Source organism: Podarcis erhardii (assembly GCF_964252035.2).
Source record: "Podarcis erhardii genome assembly, chromosome: 12".
Classification (NCBI taxonomy): Eukaryota; Metazoa; Chordata; class Lepidosauria; order Squamata; family Lacertidae; genus Podarcis; species Podarcis erhardii.
The window spans coordinates 50,207,707-50,222,732 of record NC_138513.1 but is presented as its reverse complement, the minus strand read 5'-3'; the positions used below and the strand labels follow the sequence as shown (position 1 = coordinate 50,222,732).

Sequence of the window (15,026 nt, the reverse complement as noted above, 5' to 3'; positions counted from 1 at the left end):
GGCCAGAATGTCCTTCCGCTTGCTTAGCTAGTCTCCAGTGCGCTCATTGTTGCAGTCCTGATACATATTTCCATAGCAAGAAAACTTTCTTAGTTCTTTGCTACTTAAAAAGGAAATTGGGACAATGTTATTCATGTGCTAATGACTGCCTATTCAGCTTGACACTTACTTATTCCAAAACTTGACATTTAGTTTAATGGGCACTGATGGGCATATCATCTCTGCAAGTACCGTGAATTGAAGATGTCTATGTTGGCCAAAAGTCACTGTGATGAGCAGAAACTTGAGTATACACTTTTTCCCTTTCACCTCTTAGAAACCCGAGTTTTCTCCAAGGCAGCCTCCAGTGAAGGCAAGGGTGGGTTTTTGCCAGAACTCCCATGCTGACAAAGTACCCAGCACTCCAACAGAGCAGCTATTATGATGTTTCCTGAGAAAGTTGGATCTCACAAGCAGATGGTCAACCTGTGTCTGGACCGTACCTGCTCTTGTATGTAGGGCTAAGAATGTATTAATTACATTTTTGTACAACTCAGGGCTGCATTCATGAGGGCTGTCCATTGATGTATGTCAAGCAACCCCACATTCTCCACAAATGGAGCAGAGCAGCATTTCATCCGTACCAAATAATTGTTGGTATTCTGACACATAGCATCACATCATATCTGCAAGAATGATGGGCTGTAGCATAAAACATGACAAGACTAATGGAACATAACATGGATTATTACAATTTTTACTACTATGGTAAGCTCAAAGAATTGTCTACTTTACATGCACATGGTGCTGTTTTATTGGGAAAGGGGCCTGGCTGAATGGTAGAGCACATGCTTTGCATTCCAAAGGTTTGAGTTTCCTTCCCCCTCCATCTCTGGGAACAGGCCAGGCAAAGAGCTCTGCCTGAAGATACTCTCACAATATTCATGAGAGGATACCAAAATGTATGAGAGAGGTAACAATAGGGATGAGAGCCCTGATGTGGGATGGGATTGTGTGGCAATACAATGGAGAGAATAGTGGGAGAGAAATAAATTTTCTGGCCCAGCCTTTGGGTATGAACTTCCAATTCCTCCTCTGCACATAGGTATGAACTGCTGACTCTTAAATCTATCAGAAGGCTAGCACTGAACTGGCATGTTCTAAATCCATGATTCATACAGGAGTGGGAAGTCTTAAGTGGAATCATTTTTGTGATTTCAGAAATTGTATTGCTTATAATTTTCCCTGCTTTACTAGCCCTGCAGAGGTTTCACTGCTGGGAGATGCAGTGTGCTACTGGCAGGCACAGGAGTGATAAAATATATTATCCAAAGGCTTCTATAAATTTTTGGAAGGCTCCTATTTGTTTAATCGTGGCTCAGGTATACCAGGACTGCTATGCGCAATACAGACATAAGAAAGAATGATGAAAAGATTATATTAATGCCATGATGAATTATCACTGTTTTGTAGATGCATAAAATAAAGCTACATGTTGTCATAAACTTGCACATTTTTCCAGAGAGCCCTTTTAGAAGGAGAGGTTCAGCAGCGCATTCTGGCCCTGTGCTCCACCATCATCCCAGTGACACAACTGTTTCTCCCTCCACACCATATCACTATTAGTATAATAACTGGGGGAGGGGGGAGAGTTGATTTAAGGCCACTTTTAAATCAAGAGCTGGTAGTTGTTAACCTTTTCCTCTGTCCCACGGAGGCACCAAGTCTTAATAGATGCAGGTAATACTGTAAACACTACCATGGAACATACATTGTTTGGGGAGAAGACAGCATCATGTCTGATGCCATTCTATAGGGCTATAGAAGAGCCATGTGTCATTTGGTACTCAGATAGCATGGACTGAGTAAGTCTGTTTCTCAAGGCAAAACACAGAGAAATGTATAAGAACCCAACAGGCAAAAATAATTTTATATGTTGATGCCGAGATGATGAAGGTTGTGAGAATGAAGAGATTTCAGGATTGGAACATAGGAAGTTGCCTCATACCAGGTCAGACTCTTTGTCTGTATAGCCTATAAGTACTGTTTACTTTGGGTGCAGGTGGCTCTCTAAAGGCTCAGGCAGAAGGTCTTTCCATCACCCCCGGCCTGATCCTTTTAACTGCAGATGTCAGGGAGTGAACTTGGGACTTCATGCATGCAAAGCAGATGCTCTACCACTGAGCCACAGCCCTTCCTCCAATATGGTCTGCCTCTGAGCTATAGTGGCTAGGATGAAAGCCAAATTCACTTCACACAACAGCTTATGTTGAGAGTCAAGCTCTCTTCTTCTTATGATAACTAAGATTGTTCTTGCTGCTGCATCTCCAATAGAGATAGACCAATGTGGTTTATTTCTCTTTCTTTCTTTCTGCATAATGTTTTACTGAATTTTTTCATCATACAATACAATAAAGAGCAAACTAATCTAAAAGCAAAAGAGATGGGATTACAAAGCCCTCTCAAAGGTGTCTCAAACAGAAGGGGGTGGACCCCCCCCCCCAGCTTTCACCTGGGAGCTTCTTACTTCTCCCAGCCTCCCAGCCTGGGAGATCTTCTCTTCCCTGCGTCTCACACAGGGTCTTTCACCAGCCAGCCATCGCCTTCATGTACATGCCCTCATTAATTCAGAGTAGAGGGCATCAAAGAACAAAACAAACCTTAAGCAAAAGCAAAGTAGTTAAAAAAGAAGAAGAAAAAGAAGGGGGGAAATGAAAAGAAAAAGAGAAGAGAGAAATAAAGAAGTAAAGAGGACTTCTGATTCTCTGTCAACTGTATTTATAAAGATTATTCAAAATATTCAAAGTGCTCCAGGATGCTATCCAGCTGTAGTCCAGAATAATATCCAGCTGCTCGTCATTCTGCTAGGTGATGTTTCCCAATCTTAAACCAGACACCTCAAGTTCAATCATTTTCCCTTCCACACATTTCCCTTCCACAAATGTCAAAAACAGCCTCCCTCCAGTCCAATATAACGACTTTATCACAAAAGAATTCCAAAAACCCTTCCTCCAAGCAGCCAATCAAAAGCTGTGTTTTGGTTTTCAAACGTTTTGGAAGTTGAGTGGACTTCTGGAATGGATTCCAATGTACGAATGTATGGATCAGTGTTCCATTAAAAGTCAAAATAAGTTGTATGTTTTCCTTCGTTGGTCACTTAGATGAATAGATTTCTGCTGTAATAGCACAATGTGCAAGAAACCCCCCTGCAGTGTGTTGTTGTGATTACCTTAATTTTAGTTTACTTAAATAAGCTAGGATCCGGCAGATCCCTTCTGCTCCTATGGGGGGGGGGGCTGTTGATTTTAGCTGATGTCCTCTTCCAGCTCCCCATTACTCAAGTGTCTCACAATCCTCAGGAGCAGTTTTCAGGGTGATTTTAGGGAGCAGCCACAGATCCAGACTGTATTATCATTGCTGTTTCTAATTACCTTTCAAACAGCTCCCCTCACCTCACCCAGCATGTTATCCTCTCAACAGCCCTGCGAGGTGGGTTAGGCAGAGAATGAGTTCCCCAAATTCATCCAGGGAGTTTCACAACAGAGTGTGGATTTGAACCTGAGTTTCCCAGTTCCAGTCCATCCTGACAGTGGGCTTCTAATGCTCTCATCGCATGGGTTGGAGCACTACACAGGTCCTCAAAGCACAGTGGTGGTAGAAAATGCAGAAAAGCAGCTTCCATACAGGAAATATAAAGTATACATTGATTAAAATGAAGAAGATACATAAAAGACAGGCTTGTTTACTGCCGCGTATCCTGTCTGATGCACCCTCACCAATTTCTCCCTTTAAGTAATGCACTGTGACATTTTGGCTGAACAAATGACCCTCATCTAAAGACTAATAGAGCTATGCATGGGTATTTCCGCAGATGTACAATGAGATCCAAGTTCTTCTATTTGTCTATGGATTGAGATGTCCTTTATCTAGGATATCTATATCTTTGAAAACTAAGATAATTATTGAAGAGGGCACTAGGCAATTTAGGAGGATCACTGTCTTCATATGACAGAAACTTTGCAGCAAAGCACAGTAATTTATGATGATAAATTGCAGCTGTCAGAATGTCGAGATCACTTCATGGAATTTATTTCCAAGCTCACATTTTGAGTATATGTGGTGGTGGGATTTCCAACTCCCACCCCTACCCCCTCCTGTGTGAATTGCACAGGAAAGTAGCAGAAAGTCTTGATAGCCTTCTTTCCAAACTGCCATAGCACAACTGGGGGCAAATTAATTCCACTTTGCCTTAATGCAGAAACAAAATGACTTCTGTCCTTCTGAAAGACATCTGCAGCAAAAGAGGATGACACTCTGACTTCTAGGTGTGCTGATGGGTTTCGAAGCCCAGTTAAGCACATGAACCAAAGTCCCATCTGGTCCAGCACTCTGTGCTCACTGCAGTCAACCACATGGCCATGGGAAGCCCATAAGCAGCACCCAAGTGCAACTGGGCTCTCACCATCTGCACTTCCCAGTAAGTGGTGTTCAGAGGCATACAACCTCGATACCATCTGCCTTGGGAGAAGGAAAGACCAAGGCGTAACCCTACACAAATCAGAAGTGGAGTCCCTAAGAAAGTTGAATGGTGTTTTATATGCCTCCTTCCAGCCGCCAAACTGGTGCCAAACCTATTTCTCTGCATTCCTTTGGACCACATCAGCGAGGCAGGCTGGGGTGGGTGTCTTCTGGGCAGCCCAGGACACACAGCTCAGGCTTGCACCCCAGCGAGGTCATTTCAGTGCTGCTAATGAATGCAGTAAAAGCAACACTGGAGGCAGCAGTTGCTAGGTACCAGTCTCTGCAGCTACAGCAGGCGCTGTGATACTCCAGAGATATGGCTTCACCCTTGGAGGCACACTCCATTGTCTCTCTAGAAAAACGGATGCTAACAGCTACTCCAACAGTACAGGTGGTATAAAACCAGTGATAGCCTTATCTTTCCTGAATCTGTCTAATCCTAAACCTTCTGAGTCGGTGGCCATCACTACATTTTGTCAGCTGGGTTTTTAAAATTTTGTATACGTTTCAGAATGTTTTTGCTTTGTTTTCATTTTTAAATTGTGGTTTTGTTTGCTGCCCTGCACTCCTACAATAAATAGTAATAAATGCCATGCATGATGCTGGGTGCAGCAGGTGGGCATGCTGTGGGGATTGGTCCATAAGGACAAATAGGGCACTGCCCCACAAGCTTAATCTGCCTTCATCCAGCCTCCTGCTTCCTCATCCATAGTGTCAGTGTAGAGGATGGAGGAAGATGGAGACAAAATGAGAATTAGTTGGCTCTGCCTGTCATTGGGTCTTGCTGCTGTCTGGCCTACCAGTGCCAGTGGGCACCAGCCAACACTGTGGCCTGGCAGGTCAAACGGGGAAAAACAGAAGAGCATCTAGAGTTCTTAGATATACTGGTAGAATTTCCTAACACAGGACATTTTGGGAAACTGGACACAGCCTGGCTCTTGGTGCTGGGTGAAAAGATAAAGATTGGTTCTGTGCTCTACATCCTGTGCAATCCTACTGCTGGTTTGGGAAGCAGTTGCACGCAGTGTTAGTCACAATCCATATACATCCTGTCAGAAAATACGATGTTTAGATGCATTTCCCTCCCAAGACCATCTTTGAGCAAAATTGAGGAAAAGAATGAGCTAGCTGCCCTTTAAGCTGGTAGTGCATACCAGCAAAATCTAGGTGAGCAGCGCCCTGCTCTTCAGCTGCTCCTGCCGTTCATGCAGGGCCAACTAGGCAGCTGGCTCAGGAGCAGACCTCAGAGGGGCAGAGTACTGACCTTTGAGGGACAGTTTTATATAGGTTGGTTTTTCTTACAAATTTCTGATATTACCTTCATACTTTCATATATTGGGGGGAATGACATTTAGGTACCACAGGGCGTGTAGCAGCTGGGTGGGGCAGTTTTTAATCAGGAAAGCAGTGGGGGGGGAGGGGTTAAGAAAAGCTTCCAAACAGATTGCCTATCAAGTCCCCTCTCCTGTGCAATCAGAGCTCCCGTCATGTCCAGTTGAAACTGCAAGTGAGAATAAGGGAATCATCAACATGCCCAGTTTTGTGTTGTTGCCAACAGTTTGCCTGTTATCAGTGCTCAGGTATGTGTATTCTTGGGCATTTAGCAGGTGCCTGAAGAGAAGGAATGGGGGAGGGAGGGAGTTTTCAGGAGAGATGATGAAGAGCCTGGTCTGCAAATCAGGCCCACTTGACAGGCACTCGTTATGGGCCAAGAAAGATTATGCCTGGGGAGTTTATGTCATTGCTTTTCAATTGCACATGTCACTGCCTTTTCACCCCACGTGTCTGAAATTAGTCAGAGTTGACAGAAATCCAACTAATTTCAGGCACTTGAGGTTAAAAGACACTGAAAGACTGGAATGCATTTGATTCAGCCTGTCATTGTTTTTTGCACTTCTATTGCCCGATTTCTGGCTTGCCAGTTCCCACCCCCGGTTTTACTTAACAGTTTTGGAAGTTTAGGTCAAAGCTGAATTTTTACACCAGGTTTATGGTTTAAACTGGAAGCTAGCCTCATGTCCTCCATACCCTGAAATCTTTCTGTGTTTAAGTTGTAAACTACAGTGTGATGAGAGGTGGTAGGTGAGCACCCAGGTGAGCCATGGAGGTTTGCTAGAATAGGCTGCTGCAGCACTCCAGCTCTGCTGGGTCCTCTGCCTGCCAGCCTTGGGCCCCCTGCCTCCAGATTCAGAACCCCAGGCTGGCTGGTACTGCCACTGGCCACCTTTGGCTTCCCTGTCCAGCTTGAGGATCTGCTGTTTTTGCAGTACCCAGCCATTAGAAATAATAAAAAAGTCTCTTTGGCTATGTCCAAAGTAAGAGGAAGAACAAGCCAGTGGTAGGTCCTCTGCATGGGGAAGACGGGGAAATGCCATTGGGTGACAGAGAGAAGATGGAACTACTTAACACCTACTTTGCCTTTGTCTTCACCCAAAAGGAAAGTGATGCCCAACCTGGTGATAACACAATACATGATGTGAGGAGGGAGCTGCAGCCCAAGACAGGAAAAGGTAGTAAGGGAACATGTAGCAACTTTAATTGAGTTCATATCTCCAGGGCCTGATGAGCTGCATCCAAGGGTGCTAAAGGAGCTGGCGGATGTAATTACAGAAGCTTTGTCTATGATCTTTGAGAAATCTTGGAGAACAGATGAGGTCCCTACAAACTGGAGGCAGGCAAATGTTGTCCCCATCTTCAAAAAATGAGAAAAAGGAAGACCTAGGTAACTGCCAACCAGTGAGCTTGACATTAGTACCAGGGAAGGTCCTAGAACAGATGATTCAACAGTCGGTCTGTGAGCATTTCAAATCAAATCAAATACCTTTATTGGCATCACAGTATAAAACATTTCAGGTCACTGGGATAATTAAAAGGACAAGGCTGAAGTGAGCATTTAGAAAAGGATGCTGTGATTACTAAGAGCCAGATGGGTTTCTCAAAATAAGTCATGACAGACCAATCTGATTTCCTTTTTTGATGGAATTACAAACTTGGTGGATCAGGGGAATGCTGTGGATATAGTGTATCTTGATTTCAGTAAGGCTTTTGACAAAGTCCCCCATGATATTCTCATGAGGAAGATGGTAAAATGTGGGTTTAATGAGATAACTGTTAGGGGGATTTGTAGCTGGTTGACTGACCGAACCCAAAGAGTAGTCATTATGGTTCCCCGTCATCCTGATAAAAAGTGACAAGTGGGGTGGCACAGGGTTCTGTCCTGGCCTGTTGTTGTTCAACATCTTTATAAACAACCTGGATGAAGGAACTGATTTGCAGATTTGCAGATGTCACCAAACTGGGAGTGGTAGCTAATGCTGTAGTGTAGAAGGAAGAATCAGAATTCAAAATGACCTTAACAGCAAGCTAACAAAATGAATTTTGATAGGGACAAATGTAAGGTTCTGCACTTAGGCAGGAAGAACCAGATGCACAAATATAGGATGAGACACACCTGGCTTACTAGCAGTACATGTGAAAAGGATCTAGGGGTCTTGGTGGACCACAAGCTTCACATGAGTCAACAGTGTGATGCAGCAGCAAAAAAAGTGAATACTCTTTTAGGCTGAATCAACAGACATCTAATGTCCAGATCAAGGGAAGTAATAGTACCACTCTATTCTACCTTACTCAGACCACACTTGGAATATTGTGTCCAATTCTGGGCACCACAATTTAAAAAGGACATTGACAGGGCTTTTTTATTTAGAAAAGTTGTTGAGCTTCTTTTAGGGGGAGCACCCACCCAAAGCTGCTCATCTTTTTTTAGAAAGAGCACCCACCCAAAGTTGTTGAGCTTTATAAACGTTCACCGCAGACCTCTGCCGCCATGATCACCCTGCCTCAATTCTATGATTCTGTGATTTAGAGTGGAGAGTTGGTCCAGCAGAAGGAGCGAAATGAGGAGGAGGGTAGCAACCAGAAGTGGCGGCTGGCCAGCCTGGTAATCTGCTGCTGCGGCTGCCCTGATCCCAGGCTGACCTCCACTTTCTGTCCTCTTCCCTGCACTGCTGCTCCTGCTGGACACCCTCTTAACCCCACATGGCTATGGTGGTGGCATGAAGGGGAAAGGAGAAGGTCTAAATCTTTTGCAATCCTCCTCTCCTTCTGCATTACAACTTTGGGGGTGCAAAGGAGAAGTGGATTTATGACCCTCACTGCCGTTTTCTCTTGTACCACTAAAGTGGTGGAGAAGCAGAGGGAAAGCGGGGGAAGGGTCCCAAAAGCCTGAAAGGATCAGCAACCTCTGTTGCTGGGATATTGGCAGGTGGGCTGCCTCGCACACCAGTCAAGTTTGGCCCACAAGGTGGGAGCTAGAAAAGTTCCTCACCCCTGGTCTGAGAGGTTATGGGGGTGGGGTTAGCAAGGTCTAGGGGAGGAGTTTGGCAAGAGCTGGAGGGAGTTTGGCAAGAGCTGGTGGGTTGGCAGTGTTGGCAACCAAGGTGAGCATGTGTACAGCCCCTAGTAGTTCATAATCATTATACACAACAAGAAAATATCTGTGTTCATTTCTCCATTTCTTTTTTATATGAGTAACAAAAAACATATTTGCCCCAATCCACCTGCATGTGCCCTGTTGAGTGCAGCAATAGTTTGGGATGAGGATGTGCCTCTCTGTTGGCAGCAAAACATTAGCGGAAGGAGCCTCCACCCAAATCTGTGGGCTCTAGCTGAGCATCACAATACAAATATGGAAGCTGTCATAGACAAGCACCTGCACATTTGTCTGCTTTCAGGGTCAGTGAACAAAGTATGTTTCACTGTCCCTTCAGCCACCATTTCCCTGGTCCAAATCACCATGTCAGTGGCTTTCTTCTGTGGAGTTCGAAATACGCCTTTGCAGGGTGGAGGGGGGCCTGCTTTGGGGTAAGGGCAACCGGACCACATGTGTGGTGTTGCTGATCCAATCCTGATTGCCCTTCCCCAAGTGGCTTCTGCTCGCTTTAAAAGGGAACTTGCATGTTTGTCATGCAGGTGATGGAAGGTGAGATGCTTTGATGCCCATATAAATGATCCCAGGTAAGTACTGACACCTTACAAGTGATAAGGATACTCTGCTTCTGAGGAGGATAAAGATAGATGCAGTTTCTTTCCTAACAGGAATGTAATGGTCCTGCTTACGCCAACACACATTTTAAAGAATAGATCTGTTGAGAAGAGAGGAACTTCAGTGCTGTTGGCAGCATGCGCCAATCCATTTCTCCTTCTCATACTCTAGCATTCTCCAACTTTAAGCAGAACAGTCTATAAAATACAGAGCTGGTACTTGGGTGGTGTGCATGTATTTATTCTTTTTACTTTTTTTAGTGAGAATATAATGCCATGTTTCCATAAACCCCATTATCTTCTCAAAAGTAATGGCACCATTTATTCTTAAAAGCTTTGCAATAAAGCTCTTGGTTATGAGGTTTAATTTGATCAGAAGCTGTTGCGCATAATCTGAGCTTTATGAGCCAAGCAGCAGAAAGTGGCTCTTAACCTCCTGTCCATCCAGCACCCACAAGGCAGAAACAGTCAGCCAATGTAAGCTTGGCCAAGGGACAATTTGTGCCCCTTGTCAACCTGTGACACGATGGCAGTTGGATGGTTGGCAGGCATTACAAATTTGTTCCACATATATCCAGAATATTTTCCAGGGATCTTACCATTTATTTTGTGGCTGTGGTTTGAAAAACTGTGTTCTAAAGAACCTTTGGGTCCTTTTTGGAAGCTCATCTGGGATTCCTCAGTGAACGGATTGATGCTTGTGGACAAGTTTCTCTGAAAAACAGCTTGTCATCCTTTGCAGTGGGCAATAGCAGTGGAGCACTGGGTGTGCCCAAAGATTGATCAGTGCAATCTAGAATACACTTTGCCACAAGACGAGAACAAACACACTGCAAGGGATTCCTTTTCAACAAAGAACTTGCCAGTGGTATACTTTGGTCATGTTGTGCATTACCATAGGGTTGAAGATCCAACAGGACTGGCATAATTTGTTTATTTACAGTATTTGTATATCACCCGGGGCTAGCCCAATATATTTCGGTACCTGAGGTGAACCATAAAATTATGCCCCTGCCAGGGAAGGAGTGGGGAAATCTTCATCAGGAACAAGGTGGGGGCGAGGGTAAAGACTGACTTGCAGTGTGTTCCTTGGAGGCCAGATCTGCTGCCTCTGGTAGGCCGGCCCTGATATCGCCCAATAAGCAAGAGTGGTCTCTGAGTAAGGCCATTTCAACTAGGTTTCCTCTGAACAATGTCCAACACACCCACAAGTCTGTTTTCATTCTTCTAAACTTTGTGAGCAGGAGAAGTACCCCCACGGAGCAGGGCGGAAAACTTGCACCTTTTAACCTGGGAAGAACCCCCTAAATTCCCCTTCTTGGGGAAATGCCACTGCCTTCTTTGATTTAGGAACCCTCAAAGACTTTTAGCGGTCCACCACCCTCAGGCCTACAGTGGTACCTCGGGTTACAGACGCTTCAGGTTACATACGCTTCAGGTTACAGACTCCGCTAACCCAGAAATAGTACCTCGGGTTAAGAACTTTGCTTCAGGATGAGAACAGAAGCTGCGTGGCGGCAGCGGGAGGCCCCATTAGCTAAAGTGGTGTTTCAGGTTAAGAACAGTTTCAGGTTAAGAACGGACCTCCAGAACGAATTAAGTTCTTAACCCGAGGTACCACTGTATCCGTATGCATCCCTTTACTGAGTTCCACAAAAGTGGATGGTTTCCGCTCTCTTGTGTTGAGGACAGTAAAGTATTCTGCTTGGGGACTCACTGGCAAGGATCCTGGATGAGTGTTAAATTCATGTCCGTTCAGAGACAGACTATAAATGCGCACACATGGAATATGAAAGCTTTTGCTCCACACACATAATCATATTGTGTATTTTGATAGAAAATAAAACGGTTGAGTGTTATCCTTCTGGTACCCAGTGCCTACAAAGGCAATCTGGTGCATTGCTAAAACATCCCTATTTAAATGCAGATTTTGCTCCTTCTATGGGGACTCTCCGAGTAAATTGAAATAGGCAAGCAAAAAAATGTAATTCAATATTTTCACTTTACACGTTTCAGCTTATTGATTGTCATTTTTTGCCATTTTATAACGTCTAAGTTCCGTCATGGAAAAAGATGGAAGTTGTGTTCATTTTACTAAAAGCTTTTAATAAATTATTAATAATTTCAGGTATTTCAAATGTCCAGACTTGTAGAGATTCTTCTTTCCATTCAGTAATGGAAACGACCAGAGTTTTGACCTTATGCGTGCACAGGAAGTACGGGAGACAACCTAAGGGAGAACTGAACCCTTAGAACAGTGTGAGGTTCTGTGCTCTGAGGTCATTCAGCATAATCCTGAAGACACGAGTCTTCAGAACTACAGGGTTCTCCACTAGTTCACCACTGTGTGACAGAAGTGGGGAACAGGTTCCATTCTTCCTTAAAAGTTGCTTCATTTTGTTTTCTTTTTAGTTGTTTGCCACAAGAGATGTGGTCATTGAAATCGCATGACAATTGTAAAACAAATCATTTCTCCTAACCCAGAACTTACATTCAACTCCATTGAATCTTTTTCTTTGAGCAGCAGCTGGTCTGGTAATAGCAAGGCTGGTAATGCACCATTTACTCTGCAAGGCTGGTGGGCAAAGGGGGGGGGGTTGCCCTGCTAGAAAAAAATTAGCAGACAAAAGTAACCAGAGGTGGGGGGGGGAGGGAATATATATTCATTAGCATGTATACAGTATACAGCAGTTCAAACTGGAGCAGTTAAGCCTCCAGGTGCTCAGAAATTATTTCAATATGATTTGATACCAAAACAATTATTTTCACAATCTCCATTGATTTGCTTATTGAAATGTTTTATGCTTTCTATACATTAGATGTGTAATACAATGATGGTATGTTTATATCTTTTCCTCATTCATTCATTCATTCATTGTTGGCTTCTGTTATTTAGTGTTCAGTTTGGCGTATACTTTTCTGACATCACAAGTTATTTTGCAGTCAGTGTGCGCATTTACATGTTGAAATGAAAAACTTTCAATAAAGGTTTTTTTTTAAAAATTCAGATTGTAAATGAAGGGATCACTTTTTTACAATTACCCCAATTTAAAAAAACCACATACTTCATGTTGAAAACTAGTACATCAGGCAGAAAAGTTCTGCCTTAGCCTTTTTCCTGAAAACCTAGCTTTCTATCCACAGGAAGCCTGTTGTTTTTGACTTCAGGGAGCATTCAAAAACAAGTTTTGCAATTGGTACTCCAGCTCAGGAAGGACTCTTACAGACCCTTCAAGTGTCTCTATTTTCCAGTGACATCCCTGATTTAGAGAAGCTGTTCCGGTTTCTGATTTGATCCTGGAATGTCCCACTTTTCTTTAGAATGTCCCTATTTTCATTGAAGAAATGTTGGAGGGTATGCCGTTATCCAACCTCCGAGCCATCTGAAGGCAATCCTGTATAAGGAAGGTTTTTTTAAAATGTTAATTTTTTTATTATGTTTTTATATATGTTAGAAGCCGTCCAGAGTAGCTGGGCAAGCCAGTAAGATGTGTGGAGTATAAATATTAAAATTATCATTATGGAATGGGACGTCCCTATTTTCTTCGGAGAAATGTTGGAGGGTATGCTTTTAGCACATGTAGATTTCATGTTTCTTTCCTACCTCTATTGCTTTTTAAAAGATAGATTCATGCCAGCAATGCTCTTGATAGATACCTCTCTTCCCAAATCACCTAGCAGTCCTGTTACACCAGTAGGCTTTGCCTCATGGCTTCCTCCCTTTTCATTTGTTCCTTGATGATCTCATATGAAATCTCATTATAGGAATCAGCAATGAGCTTTTGCTGTAAATTCAGCCACCTCGTGTCCTAGGTAGCCACCCTGGCCTTTTTTGAGAAGCATTGCTCAAAATATATAAGCATGTTCTATTCAAGGCATATTTTCACAACCTCTCCACCTATGTGGGCTAGAAATTTTGTAGAAGATTGTAAACGTGGTATTCTAAATAATAAATCTCCAGTCATCCATGGAAACCAGTAATTTGGGACAGCTAAACCCAAAGATAGTCCAAATGGTGCAAGCAGAGTGAGCCTTTCTCCCCCTCCTCACATACTCTGAACGCATGGAGGAGTTTTGTTTCTTTACTTTTTTTTGTAAACTACCATTTCATTTTCATTGCTAGCAGTGTGAGCAATTACGCTCCCAGTTCAAATGTGGCACTGGTTGTGAACTTGCTGGGCCACTTAACACAAACCAAAAGAATCCTATTTTACAGGGGGGGGGGGGAGGTCCATAAGAATTTGTTGGATAATGTATGCAGAATGCTTTGAGCACTCTGAAGGTTTTAATACAAATCCTAAACATTATTAATTTATCCAGTTACACTACTCAGAGTTGATATTGTGCTGCCACACACCCCATAAAACAAGGGAGGGAAACTGGCCCTCCTGATGTAGGGGGAGCCCAGCTCCCCTCAGCCCCGGGCAGCGTGGCCAACAGCCAGGGATGGTGAGCATGCATCTGAAAACCACAGGTTCCCTGTTGCTGACACAAAGCATCACCACCAAACAGCTCTGTGCCAAAAATATTGACAAACCATTGTTTTTCACTGGTAAGCCTCTGCTTAATCCTAGCTACAGTTGGTTGGTTGGTTGCTGGCTGGCTGGCTGGCTTTAAAATGTGCTCACAATTACACTAGTTAGACATGTTTGCTGAGCATGAAAACACTTGTTTACATGAATTATATGAATTGATAGCAGCGGTTATTTCTTGTAGTGTTTCAGTAAACTGCCCTTGCGAAAGAAAAACTGCTTGGAGGGAAAGATGAAAGGTGCCACCTAGTGTTCACTAAGAGCTATTGCTGCAGGAAACTGTCTGAATATTAGCCATAGGGAGAGGATCCTGCTGCAGAACCTATTGTTTGGATACCCCACCTAAAGGAGTTATTTAGAATCAACTGTAACCATTCCTTCCAGACATTGCCCCACGTCAGACATTAACACTTAGGCTAACTTAAACATGTAGTTTATGTAGATGACTCTAAACAGCACCATGCAGATACTTTCAGCTGGCTGACTGAGGAACCATGATGCAGTGGGACAGTGAGACCACAATGTGGGATCCTTAAGCAAGGTGACGAAGGACTGCAGCGCAGCAGCTCATTGTCAGGGACTGAAAGCACTGCATTGGGCTGGATTTGAGCCTGTATGGAAGGGTGGGGCAATTAGTTCAGTGAGCAATGGAGGGCCTATAGGCAGAAGAGTCCCTATGACTAATGGGCAGAACTCTGTAATTCCTCCATCTATACCTCTTTCCCACCAGAATTCATCAGCCTCACTCTCACATTACATGTGTTCGTAATCTGCTTTCCCTCACTTTCTTGCACTGTCTTTTTACCACACTAATCAGCCTCCCCCTTACTTCCTACCACTAAACCCCACTGTTTCCCCGCTTCACAATGTCCGTTCCACATCATTCCCTTTTCTCCATCACTTACTCCTATTTTTCAGATATAGGCACGTATGTTCTTAAAGCTCTGTAGA

General features: G+C 43.7%; 1 protein-coding gene across 6 annotated transcripts in view; it reads left to right on the top strand.

The window, feature by feature from the left end:
* TPK1 (thiamin pyrophosphokinase 1) overlaps positions 1 to 15,026 on the top strand; it is a 234,000-nt gene that overhangs the window by 215,226 nt on the left and 3,748 nt on the right. The window contains exon 9 of one of the 6 annotated variants that reach the window (XR_014161499.1): positions 317 to 459. The exons of the other annotated variants lie outside the window; for them this stretch is intronic. The gene's annotated coding sequence lies outside the window, so the exon portion shown is untranslated. The remainder of the gene's footprint in view (positions 1 to 316; positions 460 to 15,026) is intronic. 6 annotated transcript variants of the gene reach the window in all.